At 40.3% G+C, this 19,690-nt stretch overlaps 1 protein-coding gene across 1 annotated transcript in view; it reads left to right on the forward strand.

Moving 5' to 3' along the window:
- The first annotated feature begins 284 nt into the window (after positions 1-284).
- The window catches only part of LOC133260349 (uncharacterized), a 124,621-nt gene continuing 105,215 nt past the window's right edge, over positions 285-19,690 (forward strand). Inside the window, exon 1 of the mRNA XM_061438609.1 lies at positions 285-1,637. The gene's annotated coding sequence lies outside the window, so the exon portion shown is untranslated. The remainder of the gene's footprint in view (positions 1,638-19,690) is intronic.

Consider the following 19,690-nt stretch of genomic DNA (forward strand, 5'->3'; position numbering starts at 1 on the left):
GCATGGGATTCTCCAGCAAGAATACTGGAGTGGATGGCCACGCCCTTCTCCAGGGGATCTTCCTGACCCAGGGATCGAACCCACATCTCTTATGTCTCCTGCATGGGTTCTTTTACCATTAGCGACACCTAGGATGCCTGTACATATATATATATATATATATATATATATATATATATATATATACAGTAAATATATAAATATTAGTAAAATCAAAAGCAACTAGATAAACTATATATGATACTCTGTTTTCATTTAAGATATTATTATCATCAATGTTTCAGTTGATATATGTCTGTATAACTGGATTTTTTTTAATGCTTTTGGTTGCAAGAGTTACACGCTGAATGGAAACTAACTTTAAGCAGCAAAGTCCGAGTTAAAAAGTTCACATAACTGAGAAGTTTCAGGATGGACATTCTACTTTTGGATGTAGCCGAATCAAAGGAGAGAAAAGTCATTCTCTCTTGCTTTTTCTCCTTTGTCCCACCTCTGTTTTCTGTATTAACTTTATTCTCACTCATACTTTTTCCACACAGTGTCTAATATTGCTACCCACATTTCTTCACATGATCTAGCTATTTCAGATAATCTAGATAGCTTATTATTTCAGATAATCTCCCCCTCGCCCACCCACAATGGCTTCAGGGAAACATCCGAGGGTGGCTCTGATTTGCTGGGGCCTGTGTCATGTCTTCATGCCTCAGTCAGTCACTGTGGCCAGGGAAGAGATACCCTAATTGAGCAGATTGGATTGCGGTCTGACTCGATGTGCCATATGATTGACCAGCTCAGAAAGAGTAGAGTGGTGGTGGTGGGAAAAACAGTGGTGGGTAAAGAGCAACCCAAATCTTCTACAGCATCCTGAAGTCAAAAGATACTGTCACCCAAAATTTATCTCCCCTTTTGTATACTTCAAGTAGAAATGATTTGAGTATGCTGCTGCTGCTGCTGCTAAGTCACTTCAGTCATGTCCGATTCTGTGCCACCCCATAGACGGCAGCCCACCAGGCACCCCCCGTCCCTAGGATTCTCCAGGCAAGAACACTGGAGTGGGTTGCCATTTCCTTCTCCAGTGCATGAAAGTGAAAAGTGAAAGGGAAGTCACTCAGTCGTGTCCAACTCTTAGCGACCCCATGGACTGCAGCCCACCAGGCTCCTCCATCCATGGGATTTTCCAGGCAAGAGTACTGGAGTGGGGTGCCATCGCCTTCTCTGTGATTTGAGTATGTGATGAGGCGATAACAGTGTGAAACCAAAATGAATCCCCTTTTATATAGGCATCTTTAACAACCATATTTATTCTCTTGTGCATTGTTAAACAAGCAGAAATTAGTTGGTGCAAAAATCTTTGCCCCATGTGTTGAAAGATAAGTGAAAAATGTTAGTTGCTCAGTTGTGTCTGACTCTCTGCGACCCCATGGACTGTCGCCTGCCAGACTCCTCTGCCCATAGAATTCTCCAGGCAAAAATACTAGAGTGGATTGCCATTTCCTTTGCCAGGGGATCTTCCTGACCCAGGGATTGAACCTGTGTCTCCTGCATTACAGGCAAAGTCTTTCCCATCTGAGCCATCAGGCAAACCCAAACAAGCAGAAATTAGTGGATGCAAAAATCCCTGTGCCATGTGTTGAAAGGTAAGGATTATTTACAAATATTTATTTATTAATTGGCTGCACCGGGTCCTGGTTGTGGCCTGTGGAATCTTAGGTTGGGACACTTGAACTCCTAGTTGTGGCCTGTGGGGTCCAGTTCCCTGACCAGGGATCGAACCCAGGCCCCTTGCCTTGGGAGCGCAGAGTCTTAGCCACTGGACCACGAGGGAGGTCCCAAAAGATAAGTTTAAAAATAGGCAGTAACAGGAAGATAGGACTTTAATGGCGGGTGGATGAATATACTGAAAGCACTGGAGAGGGCGTACCGCATGTCAGGAATGAAGTAGGTACGCGTGTGAACAGGCAGGAAGTCCATAGTAAGATGGAGTAAATTGGAAGTGGAATTGTTGAGAAGAAAAAAAAAAGTTGAAAAAATTCAGAAAAGGAACAGAATACCAATTAACATTTATATGAGAAGTCGTGAAAGACCACACAAGTACAAATGCAAAAACGGTGGCAAAGAGACCACTGCACCCGGGCAGCCTGAGCTTGCTTTCCCATTGCCGCACGAGCCTCTCCGTCTTCTTTATTCCCCATATTCAGCCCTAATCTCACCTCTCCTGGCTTCAGCGTCTGCTCACAAACCTCCACTGTAGCACACACGCCCCTGTGTTGTAGTCACCTGTTTACGCGGCGCTCTCCACCTTCTTACTGTTTGCACACTTGGTCTTGAGCTCATAAGAAAGGCAGCATTGGGGTCTGAATAGGATTTGGAGAGGTAGAAAACATGAAGAGGTAATGATGTAAAAGCCAAGAGATAGGAAAAGCAAAAGCAAGTTTGCGGAAGATGAATATAGTGTTTTGGCCGAAGCAGAGCTTCCTTAAAAGATTAATAGTGTTGCGGATTTACCTGGTGGTCCAGTGGTTAATGGAGAAGGCAATGGCACCCCACTCCAGTACTCTTGCCTGGAAAATCCCATGGACCGAGGAGCCTGGTAGGCTGCAGTCCATGGGGTCGCTAAGAGTCGGACACGACTTAAGTGACTTAGCAGCAGTAGCAGCAGCCAGTGGTTAAGACTCTGAGCTTCCAATGCAAAGGGCGTGTGTTCCATCCCTGGTCAGGGAACTGAGATCCCACATGCTGTGTATCCTTGCCAAAAACCAAAAGCATCCACACAAACAACAATAATGAAAAAGATTAACAGGGATGTAATTGGGTAGAATTAGAACAGGAAAAAATTCAAGAAGTGAGGAGGCAAAAGAGAAGTTTGTTGGGGTTATCAGTCCATGGGGTCGCTAAGAGTCAGACACGACTGAGCAACTTCACTTTCACTTTTCACTTTCATGCATTGGAGAAGGAAATGGCAACCCACTCCAGTGTTTTTGCCTGGAGAATCCCAGGGACGGGGGAGCCTGGTGGGCTGCCGTCTGTGGGGTCGCACAGAGTCAGACATGACTGAAGCGACTTAGCAGCAGCAGGCATGAGTGGTAAGGGTCAGAACAAAAGGAGCCTTGGAGGGAAGGAAAAAGGGAGTGCAGATGAAAGCCTTCAAAGAGAAATCAGCAGGGCTTGGACACATAAATGACAGGTGAGTAAATGGAAGAAGACAGAATAACAGCAGTATTTTCACTTAAGTTGGTGTGGCATGTACGATGGCATTAAGAAGAGCAAAAGAAATATTTAGAAGGGCAATGATAGGTGTGAGTTTTTATGTTGAATATGAATTAATAGAGAAACATTTTCAGTAAAATGTCCGGGGCATTTAGAAAACTTAGATTGCTCTGGTCCACAGATGGAGTTGGAAGTCATATGCATGGAGGACATAACTGAAGGAGGTCTTTATTTTCCAGAGATTTAAAGTGGAAAGATCATTTAAATAACTTTGTAAAGAACAAGGCTACATACCTATAAATAGTGGAAAAACTTAAAAGGGAAAAAGTAATTACAGTTATTTGCATCTTATATTTTAAAAAATGTCTATTCTAATTCCATCTATCCACTAATTCCTAGAATGAGCAAAGAATTAATTTCTTATTGTCACTGTTTTGTATACCCAGTGAATCTGAGCACTAGTCTCTAGGAATCTGCACTCTGTCTTACTTTCTAAAAAATTGTGTAAATGTACATTTATTTTCTAATCTTTTTGTCATCACAAAGTTTAAAAAAAATGATTGGTATATTGATTTGAGTTTTGTCTGGTCTTTTATGCACAAATTTCACACATGGTAAAAAAATCAGTCTTGACTGTTTGACATGTAATGAAATTTTAAAGATTCTTTTAGCAAGCAATCTGAATGCAAGATTCTTTGACATTTTTTATTATTGTTTCCCTTGAACTATCTTTTTGATATTTTTTTTAAAAAATGTGGTAAAAGACATGTAAGATAAGTGTATTAATACCATAAAAATGTGGTAAAAGACACGTAAGATAAGTGTATTAATACCATCAAAGCATTTTCACGTGTGCAGTTCAGTAGTGTTAATTATACTCACGTTGTCATGCAACCAATCTTCAGAAATCTATAGTCGTGCAAAACTGAAATTCCATCACCATTAAACAACAATTCTCCATGTCTCCTTTCCCCTAGCTCCTAGAAACCACCATTGTGACATTTTCTTTTCTATTTATTTTTTTTACTGTTTAACCATACTACAAGGCATGTGGGATCTTAGTTCCCTGACCAGGGGTTGAATCCATGCTCCCTGCAGTGGAAGGGCAGAGTCTTAACCATTGGACTGCTAGGGAAGTTCCCATTATATTATATTTTCTGTGTCTCTGAGTTTGAGTACCTAGATACTTGCTGTAAATGTAATCAAACACACAGTATTTGTCTTTTTGTTACTCGATTGCTGCTGCTAAGTCACTTCAGTCATGTCCGACTCTGTGCAACCCCATAGATAGCAGCCCACCAGGCTCCCCTGTCCCTGGGATTCTCCAGGCAAGAATACTGGAGTGGGTTGTCATTTCCTTCTCCAATGCGTGAAAGTGAAAAGTGAAAGCGAAGTTGCTCAGTCGTGTCCGATTCTTAGCGACCCCTTGGGCTGTAGTGCACCAGGCTCCTCCATCCATGGGATTGTCCAGGCTAGAGTACTGGACTGGGTTGCCATTTCCTTCTCCGTGTTACTGGATTATTTTAGTATTCTGTCCTTTTGGTTTGTACAGGTTATAACACATGTCAGAACTTTCTTTTTATGGCGAATACTATTCTGTTATATGTTTACATCAGATTTAGTTTATCCATTCATCTATCAGTGGACCTTTGGGTTGCTTCCACCTTTGGGCTTCTGTGAGTAGTGCTGCTAGGAACACGGGTGTACAAGCATCTCTTCAAGACCACGCTTTCAATTCTTCTGAGCATATTCCAAATGTAGACTTGGTGGACCATACAGAAATTAGTTTTTAATTTTTTGAGGAACCACCATGCTCTTTCATGGTGACTACACTGTTTTACATTCCTATAAATAGTGCAAAAGGGGAGTTGTCTGGTGGTCCAGTGGTTAGGAATCTGTCTGCCAGCGCAGGGGACATGAGTTCAACCCCTGGTCTGGGGAGATTTCAGATTCTGTGGGGCAGTGAAGCCTGTGGCCACAGTTACTGGGCCTGTGTGCTCTAGAGCCCGTCCTCTGCACCTGCTGAGGCCACACACTGCATCCAGAGAGTTTCCTCCACTTGTGGCCACTGGAGAAAGCCCGCATCCAGCAGCAAAGACCCAGTGCCGCCATGAAGAAATACATGTGAACATAGTGCCAGAGACTGCCGTTTTTAGCATCCTTGTCAACAGGTGTTCCTTTTTCTTTTATTTCTGTTTTCTTTTTATAGCAGCTACTTCAATGGGTATGAGCTGGATGTGTCACTGTGGTTTTGATTTGCATTTCCCTGTTGACTAGAGAAGTGGTACATCTTTTCGTGTGCCTATTGGCCATTCGTATATGTTCTTTGGAGAAACTTCTTTCAAATCCTTTACTCATTTTTTATTATGTTCTTTTTGTTTCTGTTGTTAAATCTTAGAAATTGCCCTTATATTCTGTATTTTAACTCATTGTCAGATACATGGTTTGCAAATGTTTCCTTCCATTCCTTGGGTTGTCTTTTCACTACTGATTGTGTCCTTGATGCACAAACGTGCATCCACGTTTGTGGATTGTAATTACAATATTATATTTTACAATATTAATTGTACAATATTAATAATTACAATATTAATTATAATCCAATTAATCTCTTTTAATTTTGTTTGTCTGTGCTTTCGGTGTCATATCTTACGGAGTTCAGACCACGCTACACTAAAATATGACTCCTTGGCATATTTTATATTTTAAGTTGAAGGACTCTGAGAAAACAGCAGAAGTAGGAAGGTTACTTTGTCCCTCTGCTCACCCTTCACCCCTAAAGTAGGTCATAACACTCTTAAGTGAGAAGTGCTTTCCCTATAGAAGCAAAGGTGCGTCCTCATCTCCAAAGACAAAAGGATGCGAGAAAGACTCCAAATAGGCCTTGCTAAGTTTCCCCCAGAATACTACACTCCCCTCATGCTCCTTGGCCTGTTATATTTCTTCATGACTATCCATTCTTCATCAAATCTAGTGTGAAAACACTCAGGTTTCACTGTTTCTTCAGATCTTGGTTTTCTTATGAAGGCTCCCATGTTGCTTAAGACTTATGTTAATAAATTTATATGCTTTCTCCTATTACTCTGTCTTGGTCAATTTGATTTTCAGAGTTAGCCAAGGAATCAAAAAAGGTGTTGTAAAAAAAAAATTACCCCGAAATTTCTAAGAAATTATGATGAAATATGTCATGAAGCTTTTCTTCTTTGTTTTCTTCTAAGACTTTTCTAGATTGAGGTCTTGCATTTAGATCTTTGATCCATTTTCAGTTCTTTTTGTCCATAGTGTAAGGTAAGGGTACAATTTGTTCTTTTGCATGTGGATATCTAGTTTTTTCACAACTGTTTGTCCAAAGGGTTCCCCCGCCTCCATTGAATGGTCTTAGCTTCCTTATCAGGAATCATTTGGCTGTGATTGTGAGGGTTCATTTCTGGGCTCTCTGTTCTATTCCATTGTTCTGTCTGTATTTATACACATACCACACTGTTTTGATTACAATAGCATTGTGATAAACTTGAAATCAGAAAGTGTGAGACATTTAACCTTGTTCTTTTCCAAGATTGTTTTGGCTATTGAAGCTCTCAGCTTTACTGTTATGGCACAGTTATAAAGAGGACAAAACATAAAATTTGCAAAACATACGTGAGGATTCATCATTTTTTTTTCGAAGTCTCCTAATTTTTTGATATTCAAGTAATTTTCTGTAAAGTCTTTCAAGTCACCATTCTGTCATCAGCCTTGTAAATTTATCTTCATTTGTTCACTAGAGTAACTCTTCCATACGAGCGCTTTTCTAAGTATCTGAACTGTTTTGACATCATGAAATCCTGCATCATTTGCAGGAAGTGCAGTTCTGTTCTGAAATAGATTTGCTCTTGTATTTCATAGTGAAAATAGTTGTTTACATGTACTAACCAGTGAATGCTACCTCACTTGCCTCAATGCATTAGGAGATCTTTGTGTTAAGTAGGGAGGGATGTGAAATGGAGACTAATTTTAATAAATTGTCAGTTGTGTAGTGAATATATTTTACAGAATTAAACTGTGAATTTGGGGTTTCTGATGTTAAATAATCAGATAAAGATAAGTTGTCACTGTTAAGTCCACGAGAATAGGTATGTTCTTCAGAGTAAAGTGCTTTGTGAGAAGTGGAAAGAAAACCAAAGTACACATGAGGCCCCTGACTTTAAGAGTTGAGGACAAAAACATTGAATGTTCCTGGGTGGGGGAATGAATTTTCAAAGAATTATGAGAAGAATTTTACTAATGAAAACAGATATTAAATAAAAATTTTCAGCTTAGTTTCTCAGGAAGACTGATTAGGGAGGAAAGAGAACTATGAGATGTGGTGTAATTCTCTAAGGAAAAAAGAGGACAAGAGGCTGATAGACAGAAAGGGAACTTGGGTTTCAATTTTTTTTCAAATGAGGGGTAAGAGATGTGTCTCCCATTGGGCTCACATTGTCACACATGTTCTTATTTTTGTGTGCAGATTTTTTGCAGAGAGACAGTTAGAGACCATACAAAGCTTCTCAGTTTTGAATTTATATTGAACACTACAGTCTCTCCATGTTTCCTGTCCCGTGAACTACTCCTGAAGGGCTTTTGTCACAGCTGGCATCCACCCACCTTGATGTTAGTTAGTAACAGCTGAGAGTATTTCCCCTTGGCTGCTACTGAGGCTAAGTCGCTTCAGTCGTGTCCGACTCTGTGCGACCCGACCTCATAGATGGCAGCACACCAGGCTCTGCTGTCCCTGGGATTCTCCAGACAAGAACACTGGAGTGGGTTGCCATTTCCTTCTCCAGTGAATGAAAGTGAAAAGTGAAAGTGAAGTCGCTCAGTCGTGTCCTGCTCTTCGCCACCCCATGGACGGCAGCCTACCAGGCTCCTCCATCCATGGGATTTTCCAGGCAAGAGTACTGGATGGGTTGCCATTGACTGAACTGACTGAACTGAACTGAATCTAAGTTTTCCAAATGCCCCCTGACATTTTTACTTTAAACTGTTTCTCTATTAATTCAAATTCAACATAAAAATGTCAAACCTATCATTGCCCTTCTAAATATTACTTTCCCATTTCTCAATGTCATTGTACAGGCCACACCAACTTAAATGAAAATACTGGTGTCATTCTGTCTTCCATTTGCTCACCTGTCATTTAATGTGTCCAAGCCCTGCTGACTTGTCTTTTGAAGGCTATCTTTCATCTGGACTCCTTTTTCTTCCCTCCAAGTTTCACTCTTTCTGGCCCTTACCTCTTATGCCTAAGTGAGCACCATAAACTTCTCTTTTGCCTCCTCACTTATTCAATTTTTTCCTGTTCTAAGTCCACCCAAATACATCCCTGTTAATCTTTACAGTTGTTGTTGTTGTTGTTTATGTGGGTGTTTTTTTTGGTGTGTTTTTGGCAATGTCACACAGCATGTATGATCTTAGTTCCCTGACCAGGGATCGAATGCATGCCCTTTCCATTGGAAGCTCAGAGTCTTAACCACCGGACCACCAGGTAAATCCCCAACACTAAAATCTTTTAATGCAGCTCAGTTAGTTCAGTCACTCAGTCTAGTCCAACTCTTTGTGACCCTGTGGACTGCAGCATGCCAGGCTACCCTGCCCATCACAGGGAATACCCACTCCTGGAGTTTGCTCAAACTCAGTTCCATTGAGTTGGTGATGCCATCCAACTATCTTATCCTCTGTTGTCCCCTTCTCCTTCTGCCTTCAATCTTTCCCAGCATCAGGGTCTTTTCCAAGAAGTCAGTTCTTCACATCAGGTAGCTAAAGTATTGGAGCTTCAGTTTCAGCATCAGGCCCTCCAAAGGATATTCAGGACTTATTTTCTTTAGGATTGACTGGCTGGATCTCCTTGCAGTCCAAGAGACTCTCAAGAGTCTCCTCGAACACCACAGTTCAAAAGCATCAATTCTTCGGATTAAAGATTTACTGAACATGGCCCAACCCATCAGAACAAGATCCAGTTTCCCCCTCAGTCAGTCTCTCCCGGTCAGGAAGCTTCCATAAGCCTCGTATCCTTCTCCATCAGAGGGCAGACAGACTGAAAAACCACAGTCACAGGAAGTTAACCAATCTGATCTCACGGACCACAGCCTTGTCTGATTCAATGAAACTATGAGCCGTGCCATATAGGGCCACCCAAGATGAACGGGTCATGGTGGAAAGTTCTGACAAAATGTAGTCCACTGGAGAAGGGAATGGCAAACCACTTCAGTATTCTTGCCTTGAGAACCCCATGAACAGTATGAAAAGGCTAGCGTGTAAGATGAGTGCAATTGTGCAGTAGTTTGAATATTCTTTGGGATTGCCTTTCTCTGGGATTGATATTAAAACTGACTTTTTCCAGTCCTGTGTCCACTCCGAGTTTTTCAAATTTGCTGGCATATTGAGTGCAGCACTTTCACAGCATCATCTTTCAGGATTTGAAATAGCTCAGTGGAGTTCCATCACCTCCACTAGCTTTGTTCGTAGTGATGCTTCCTATGGCCCACTTGACTTCCCATTCGAGGATATCTGGCTCTAGATGAGTCACCACACCATTGTTATCTGGATCATTGAGACATTTTTTGTATAGCTTTTCTGTGTCTTCTTGCCACTTCTTCTTCATATTCTGCTTCTGTTAGGTCCACATCGTTTCTGTCCTTAATTGTGCCCATCTTTGCATGACATTTTCCCTTGGTATCTCATTTTCTTGAAGAGTTCTCTCATGCAGCTCTGCTTTAGCCAAAACGCATTATTCATTCTTCTACAAACTTTTTTCCTTTTCCTATCTCTTGGCTTTTACTTCATTGCCTCCTCCATGTTTTCTATCTCTACAAATCCTATTCAGATCCCAAAGCTGCCTTTCTTGATGAGCTCAAGACTAAATGTTCTCTCCCCAGGAACACATGTTTGCCTACATCCCTCCGAAGGCAATTCTCCAAGCATGTAAACCCAGAAGTAGGCGACCAGGATACTTCTTAATTGTATAATCATGTCGAATGTGCTCAGTGCATATAATGACAACAAACAGTTGTTATTTATTGAATACCTGCTAAACACTTTGTATTTACTAATAATAGCAACCATTTGTTGAGTTTTTCTTGTGTGCTACATCCTAGACACATTACATCAATGAGTCCACATAAAAGTTCTGTAACGTAGGCAGGATTATTAGCCCATTTTTTCCAGATGAGGAAACTAAGGTAGAGAGAAAACATACAGCCTAACAAAGAAAGTTGTTAGTAATAGTGGGCAGAGCTAGAATTCAAACCCAGACAGTCCAGCTTCTCAATCCACATTCTTGACCACTACCCTGTGTTAAATTATAATGTGTCATTTAATCCTACACTAACCCACAAGGATAAATATTAGCTTGCCCACTATGAAAATTAACAAAATGAAATCCAAAGAAGACACGAAATACCTTCAGTCACACATATGGTTAAGTGGTAATGTTCAACTTTATACCCAGGTCTGTCAGACTCCATTAAACATTATTTTATATGCTTATGCTCTTGAGATCAACACAACTATCTTAAAAGGTTACTATGGGATTTAAATAAGACCATGCATATGTTTTACAAATGCTAATACACTATACTGATGTTGGATTGAATTTCCTGTGAGCATACCCTTATGTCACCACCATACCTATTAAAATTAGGCATATAGTCTCTAAATTTTAATCCTATATGTCTATTGGTCTGTTCATTGGTCTTACAATCTAATAGCTCATGTATATGCATTACTATACTAATACATCTTCAGTCTGTCACATATTAACTAATTGTTCCTAAGCCAGTTTCTTATTCTATCTCTGCTTGAGCTTCCTAATTCTTTAAATGGGAACAATAGCATATATATTAGCTGTTGTGAGAGTTTAATTAATATAAGTAGAATATTTGTAACAGTATAGGGTACACAATAAAATGTATAAAACATCAATTATAATTATGATCATGTCTATAAGAAAATATATAAAAATAAACCTTAAAGAAATGAGAAAATATGAGCTAAACAAATTTTATTTTAGTGTATTGATTAATGATATGCAATTTTTTGCTTTTTGTAAAAGTATTACTAATATCACTAATTTTAGCAAAGAAGTATGATTGAACATATACCATGCTTTTTAAAGTCTGGATATAACATTTTGTGATACAGTGATTTGATGGCCTGGTGATTTTGATGATTTTGATGGCCAAAATTTATTTTGGTTTTTTATTTTAATGACAGTCTCCTTGAAAAATACACTTCACAAAGAAACACAGGTCCTTATGAAAAAGCTTATTCATATACAAGTCTTATTTTTGATCAATACATTCCATCTTATATAATGGTAATCTCTTTTTTTACAAATTAAAAGAAGGTATATAATGCTTATATTTTTACAGATGATCCTAAAACCTACCTAAAGTCTTCACATGGACAGGCTTTTAACAAATTAGAAAATTTATTTTCAAAGTATTATTAATATTGAAATATGAGGGTTTTACAGGTAAAATAAATCCGTCTTAATCTCAGGAACAAAAATCACATAGTGATGGAAGCATTCTTAAACATATGCTTTCAAAATTCTTTCTCCAAACCATGAATTTTCTTCAAAGGCCATTATTTTCTCATTTATTAACAAAAAGTATCACTTTCATTCAAAAAGATTGACAAAGTGGGTATCTTTTGTCAAAAAAAAAAAAAAATGCTGCTAGATAACATATCACCAATAGCCTTTGTTTTTAGCTCATGATACAGCCGAGAAAGAGTTCAAACCAGGAGGGGGCATACTGTTTTTCCATTTTCTCGCTCTTCTTATTGGCTTGAATTATTAGGATCATCTTGACCAGCAGTTTCTTTGCAGAAAATATATTAAGTCACTTGTACATTTTAAGAGTGTTAATTTATCATCATCATATAGTGTAGAAATCCCTTTCACCAAGAACATGTAATCTACAACATGTCACTGTATGTTCAGAATGAGGTAGCTGCCACCAACTCTGAGTTACAGAGCTCCCATTCCTCTTGCTGGAGAAGGAAATGGCAACCCACTCCATTGTTCTTGCCTGGAGAATCCCAGGGACGGGGGAGCCTGGTGGGCTTCCGTCTATGGGGTCACACAGAGTCGGACACGACTGAAGTGACTTAGCAGCAGCAGCAGCATTCCTCTTGCAGACCATGTGACCCAGAATCATCCACCCTAGTGATTGAGTGATGGAGCCAGTATCAATCATATATTCAATACTAGCAAAGATTAGTGTATTTCTGTTTTCTCAAGATTAAAAACTAAATAGAAATTAAAGTTCTAATAACTAGTGGTTTGGTGGTTAAAAAAAAAAATCTGTTTACCAATGCAGGAGACACCAGTTTGATCCCTTGATGAGCAAGATCCCCTGGAGAAGAAAATCACAAGCCACTCCAGTATTCTTGCCTGGGAAATCCAAGGGACAGAGGAGCCTGGCGGGCTATAGTCCATGGGGTTGCAAAGAGTCAGACCTGACTTAACAATTAAACAATAATAACAAAATATTTTCTTCAGGCACCTTAAAGGACAGCCTTGCACATCCCTAGAACGTACAACCTTATTTTGGAAATGACAGTACTAAGCTGTGTCATGGCAACAGTGACAGCACATGGTCACCAAAGAATAACAGGATTCCTTTTTTCCCCTCAGACCTCTATTCTTCCCTTTAAGGAGACTCAAGCACTCACAGCTCTCCTCTTTCTGTTCTTCACTATCCTTAGTATCAAACTCACATGTATTAACACACACACTTTTAAACTCCATTTCTCTCTTGTTTCACTCTTATCTCTCTCCCCATCCCCCATGAATGTTCCTATTTCCCACTTTTTTTTTTCCCTTTATCTGTGAACTGAAAAATTACCGAACTCATCACATGGACCACAGCCTTGTCTAACTCAGTGAAACTATAAGCCATGCCATGTACGGCCACCCAAGATGGATGGGTCATGGTGGAGAGTTCTGACAAAATGTCTTCCACTGGAGGAGGGAATGGCAAACCACTTCTGAATTCTTGCCTTGAGAACCCCATGAACAGTATGAAAAGGCAAAAAGATACAACACTGAAAGATAAACTCCCCAGGTCGGTAGGTGCCCAATATGCTACTGGAAGAGTGGAGATATAACTCCAGAAAGAGTGAAGAGACGATCCAAAGTGAAAAAAATGCCCAGTTGTGGATGTGACTGGTGATGGAAGTTAAGTCCGATGCTGCAAAGAAGAATATTGCATAGGAACCTGGAATGTTAGGTCCGTGAATCAAAATAAAATTGGAAGTGGTTAAACAGGAGATGGCAAGAGTGAATATCAGCATTTTAGGAATCAGGGAACTAAAATGGACTGGAATGGGAAAATTTAATTCAGATGACCATTATGTCTACTACTGTGGGTTAGACTCCCTTAGACGAAATGGAGTAGGCCTTATAGTCAACAAAAGAGTCCAAAATGCAGTACTAGGGTGCAATCTCAAAAATTACAGGATTATCTCTGTTTGTTTCCAAGGCAAGTTTATTTCAGTTCAGTGGTGTCCAACTATTTGTAACCCCATGGACTGCAGCACGCCAGGCTTCCCTGTCCATCCCCAACTTCTGGAGCTTGCTCAAACTCATGTTTATCAAGTTGATGATGCCATCCAACCATCTCATCCTCTGTTGTCCCTTTCTCCTCCTGCCTTTGATCTTTCCCAGGATCAGGGTCTTTTTCAATGAATCTTTTCCAAGGCAAACCATTCAATATCACAGTAATCCAAGTCTATGCTCCAAACACTAATGCCGAAGAAACTGAAGTTGAATGGTTCTATGATAACCTGCAAGACCTCTAGAACTAACACCAAAAAAAGATGTCCATTTCATCATGGGAGACTGGAATGCAAAATAGGAAGTGAAGAGATACCTGGAGTAACAGGCAATTTGGCCTTGGAGTTCAAAATGAAGCAGGGCAAAGGCTAATAGAGTTTTGCCAAGAGAAAGCACTGGTAAACACCCTCTTCCAACAACACAAGAGACAACTCTACACAGGGACATCACCAAATGGTCAATACTGAAATCAGATTGATTATATACATTTTTTTCGCCCAAAGATGGAGAAGCTCTATAGAGTCAGCAAAAATAAGACCGGGAGCGGACTGTGGCTCAGATCACGAACTCCTTATTGAAAAATTCAGACTTAAATTGAAGAAAGTAGGGAAAACCACTAGACTATTCAGGTATGACCTAAATCAAATCCCTTAGAATTATACAGTGGAAGTGACAAATCGATTCAAGGGATTAGATCTGATAGACAGAGTACCTGAAGAACTACAGACAGAGGTTCATGACATTGGACAGGAGGCAGTGATCAAGATCATCTTCAAGAAAAAGAAATGCAAAAAGGCAAAATGTTTGTCTGAGGAGGTCTTACAAACTGAGAAAAGAAGAGAAATGAAAGGCAAAGGAGAAAAGGAAAGCTATAGAAAGGAGAGATAAGAAAGCCTTCCTCAGTGATCAATGCAAAGAAATAAATGAAAACAATAGAATGGGAAGGACTAGAGATCCCTTCAAGAACATTAGACATACCAAGGAACATTTCATGCAAAGATGGGCACAATAAAGGGCAGAAATGGTATGGACCTAAAAGGAGAAGATATTGAGAAGAGGTGGCAAGAATACACAGAAAAATTGTATGAAAAAGGTCTTAATGACCCAGAAAACCATGATGGCATGATCACTCACCTAGAGCCAGACATCCTGGAACACAAAGTCAAGTGGGCCTTAGGAAGCATTACTATGAACAAAGCTAGTGGAGGTGATGGAATTCCAGTTGAGCTATTGCAAATCCTAAAAGGTAATGCTGTGAAAGTGCTGCACTCAATATTCCAGCAATTTGCAAAACTCAGAGTGGCCACAGGACTGGAAAAGGTCAGTTTTCATTCCAATCCCAAAGAAAGGTAATGCCAAAAAATGTTCAAACTATGACAGAAGTGCACTCATTTCACACGGTAGCAAAGCAATGCTCAAAATTTTCCAAACCACGCTTCAACAGTACGTGAACTGAGAACTTCCAGATTTCAAGCTGGGTTTAGAAAAGGCAGAGGAACCAGAGATCAAATGGCCAACATCCATTGGATCATAGCAAAAGCAGGAGAATTCCAGAAAAACATCTACTTCCACTTTATTGACTATGCCAAGGGCTTTGCATGTGTGGATCACAACAAACTGTGGATAATTCTTCAAGAGGTAGGAATACCAAACCACCTGACCCTCCTCCTGAGAAATCTGTATGCAGGTCAAGAAGCAACAGTTAGACCTGACATGGAACAATGGACTGGTTCCAAATTGGGAAAGGAGTATGTCACGGCTGCATATTGTCATCCTGCTTATTTACCTTACATGCAGAGTACATCTTGTGAAATGTAGGGCTGGATGAAACACAAGCTGGAATCAAGATAGGCAGGAGAAATACCAATAACCTCAGATATGCAGATGATACCACTCTAATGGCAGGAAGTCAGAGGAACTAAAGAGCCTCTTGATGAAAGTGAAAAAGGAGTGAAAAAGCTGGCTTAAATCTCAACATTCATAAAACTAAGGTCATAGCATCTGGTCCCATCACTTGCAGAGATGGGAAACAACGGAAACAGTGAGGGACTTTATTTATGGGCCCAAAAATCACTGAAGATGGTGACTGCAGCCCTGAAATTAAAAGATGTTTGGTCCTTGGAAGAAAAATCTATGACCAACATGCTGCTGCTAAGTCACTTCAGTCGTGTCTGACTCTGTGCGACCCCACAGACGGCAGCCCACCAGGCTTCCCTGTCCCTGGGATTCTTATTATTTTCTACATCAAGTATAGAAGATTTTCGACATCAAGAATAGAAAGTATTACTACTTTCTACTTGTTCAAGTGATGCTTTCACTTGACTTCACATTTCAGGTCACATTCTTTAATGGCTGGGATGGCGCGCAGGGCGCGGGCGGCTGCGACGGCGCGCAGGGCGTGGCCGAGAGGAGCTACCCCACGTCCGAGGTCAAGGGCAGAAGCCTGGAGGACCCCATTCCCGAGGGGCGGCAGCGAAGAGGAGTTACCCCATATCAGAGGTCTGGGGCAGCGTCCCAGAGTGCCAGGCGGCGACGGCGCAGTAAGGGCCGGGAGGAGCTTCCCCGCGTCCGCGGTCGGGGGCGGCGGCCGGGAGGAGCTACCCCTCGTCGGAGGCCAGGGGCGGCGGCCGGGAGGAGCAGCCCTGCGTCCGAGGCCAGGGGCGGCGGCCGGGAGGAGCTACCCAGTCCGAGGCCAGGGGCGGCGTCTGGGAGGGGCAGCCCCATATCCAAGGAGCGCTGGCTGCACGGGCGCCGGAGGGCCAAAGGAGCTCTTCCACGTTCAAGGTCGGGAGGGGTGGCGGTGCGGAGATACCAGTCGTCCAAGTAAGGAGCAGCGGCTGCGCTTTGTTGGAGGAACCCTGAAGAGATACCCCACCTCCAAGGTAAGAGAAACCCACGTAAACTTAGAGTGCTCTGGTCCAAAGATGGAGTTCAAAGTAATCTGTACAGAGGACATAACTGAAGGAGATCTTTATTATTTAGAGCTTTATAGTGAAAAGATCATTTAAATAACTTCATAGAGAACAATACCACTATTTACCAGTAAATAGTGAAAAACTTAAAAGGAAATAAGTAATTATAGTTATCTGTATCTTATATTTAAAGCAATTTATATTCCAACTGGCCACTAATTCTTAGAATGAACAAAGAATTAATTTCTGGTTGTTGCTGTTACCATATACCCAGTGAATCTGTGCACTAGTCTCTGAGAATCTACAGTCTGTCTTACTTTCTGAAAAATTGTATAAATGCATATTTATTTTTTAATCTTTTAGTCATCACAAAGTGTTGTTTTTTTTTTTTTTAACAAATCATTGGTATATTGATTTGAATCTTGTGTCGTCTTTTATACACAAACCTAATAGATAGTAAAAAAAAGTCTGTCTTGGACTCTTTATCGTGGAGTGACACTTTAAAGACTCTTTTGGCAAGCAATCTGCATGCAAGGTCATTTAGATTTCTGTCATTGTTTCCTTTGAACTATCTTTTTGATATTAAAAAAATTGTGGTAAAATACACCTAATGTAAAATGTATTAATATCATCTAAATCATTTTCAAGTGTGCAGTTCAATAGTATTAAGTTTGTTTACATTTATGTGCAACCAATCTCCAGAATTTTTTAATCTTGCAGAGTGAAACTCTATAACCATTAAACAATGCTCCATGTCTACTTCTTCTTAGTTCCTAGAAACCACCATTGCCATATTTTCTTTCTTTTTTCTTTTTTTACTTTTTGCCCCTGCTACAAGGCATGTGGGAACTTAACTCCCTGACCAGGGGTTGAATCTGTGCTCCCTGTAGTGGAAGGGCGGAGTCTTAACTGTTGGACTGCTAGGGAAGCCCCATTGTATTGTATTTTCTGTTTCTCTGGGTTTGAGTACCTAGAGACTTCCTGTAGGTGTGATCAATCACACAGTATTTGTCTTTTTCTTACGGGATTATTTTAGTATTATGTCTTTTAGGTTTATACAGGTTATAGGACATGCCAGAATTTTCTTTTTTATGTCTCAGTGATATTCTGTTGTGTACATGCATCACATTTTGTTTATCCAGTCATCTATCAGTGGACCTTTGAGTTCGCTCCACCTTTGGGCTTCTGCCCAACTAAGCCCGAGGGCCACAACTGCTGAGCCTGTGTGCTCCGGAGCCCAAATGCTGAAACTACTGAGCCCACACAGTGTATCTAGAGAGTATTCCCCACTTGCAGCAACTAGAGAAAGCCCATGCCCAGAAACAAAGACCCAGCACAGCCGTAAACATAAAAACAGTGCCCAAGGGTTCCAGCTTTTTCACATCCTTGTCAATGGTTGTTTCTTTTCTTTTCTTTTTATAGTAACCACTTCAATGGGTATGAGCTGGATATCTGTGGTTTTGATTTGCATTTCTCTAATGACTAGAGATGTTGTCTATCTTTTTGTATGCTTCTTGGCCATTCATTTATCTTCTTTGGAGAAATGTTTTTTCAAGTTCTTTGCTCATTTTTGATCAGGTTGTTTTTGTTTCTGTTGTTGAATCTTAGAAGTTGTCTGTATATTCTGGATTGTGACTCATTGTCAGATACATTGTTAGCAAATATTTCCTTCTGTTCCATGGGTTATCTTTTCATTCTGTTGTGTCCTTGACGCACAAGTTTTACATTTTGGTGTAGTTCAATTTATCTCTTTTAACTTTGTGTATGCTTTTGGTGTCCTGTCTTACAGAGTTCAGACCATGCTACACTAAAATATGACCCCTTGGCATTTTAAGTTGAAGGACATTGAGAAAAAAGCAGTAGCAGGAAGGTTACTTTGACCCTCTGCTCACCCTTCACCTCTGAAGTAGGTCATAATACTCTTTAAGTGAGAAGTGCTTTCTCTATAGATAGCAAAGGTGTATCCTCATCTCCAAAGACAAAAGAATGCCAGAAAGACTCCAAATAGGCTGTTTCCCTCAGTATACTACATTTACCTCTGCTCTTTGCCATATTATATTTCTCCATGACTATCTCCTCTTCATCAAATCTAGTGTAAAAATTTTCAGGTTTCACTGTTTCTTTCAGATCTTGATTTTCTTGTAAAGGCTCCCATGTTAAGACTTATATTAAATACATTTATAATTTTCTCCTGTGTTTTGTCTTATTCAATTTTCAAAGCCAGCCAGGGATTACTAAGAAGGTGGAGTAAAAAAAGAAATTCACCTAAATTTCTAAGAAATTACAGTGAAATATGTCATGAAGCTTTTCTTCTGTCTTTTAAGACTTTTATAGATTTAGGTCTTGCATTTAGATCTTGATCTGTTTTCAGTTCCTTTGTGTGTATTGTGGAAGGTAAGGGTACAACTTGTTCTTTTGCACGTGGATATCTAGTTTGCCCACAACCCTTTGTTGAAAATGCTGTCTTTTTTCTCACTGAATGGGCTTGGCTTCCTTATCAGGAATCATTTGCCTATGATTGTGAGGGTTTATTTCTGGGCTCTCTATTCTATTCCATTGTTCTGCCTGCATTTATGAAAATACTACACTTTTGATTACAGTGTGAAAGCGTGATAATCACTCAGTTGTGTCCGACTTTTTGCTGCCCATAGACTGTAGCCCTCCAGGCTCCTCTGTCCATGGGATTTCCCAGGCAAGAATACTGGAGTGGGCAGCCATTCTGTTCTCTAGGGGATCTTGTCGACCAAGGGATTGAACCGTGGTCTCTTGCATTGCAGGCACATTCTTCACTGTCTGAGCCACCATGGAAGCTTTGCAAGAAGCTTGAAATCAGAAAGTGTGACACCTTTAACCTTGTTCTTTTTCAAGATTGTTTGGCTATTCAAGCTCTCCAGGTTTACTGTTATGACACAGTTACAAAGAGGACAAAATCTGTAAAACATTTGTGAAGGTTCATCAGTTTTTTCTAAGAATCTTTCTTAATTTTTTG

Source organism: Bos javanicus, chromosome 14 (assembly GCF_032452875.1).
Source record: "Bos javanicus breed banteng chromosome 14, ARS-OSU_banteng_1.0, whole genome shotgun sequence".
In the NCBI taxonomy this organism is placed as follows: Eukaryota; Metazoa; Chordata; class Mammalia; order Artiodactyla; family Bovidae; genus Bos; species Bos javanicus.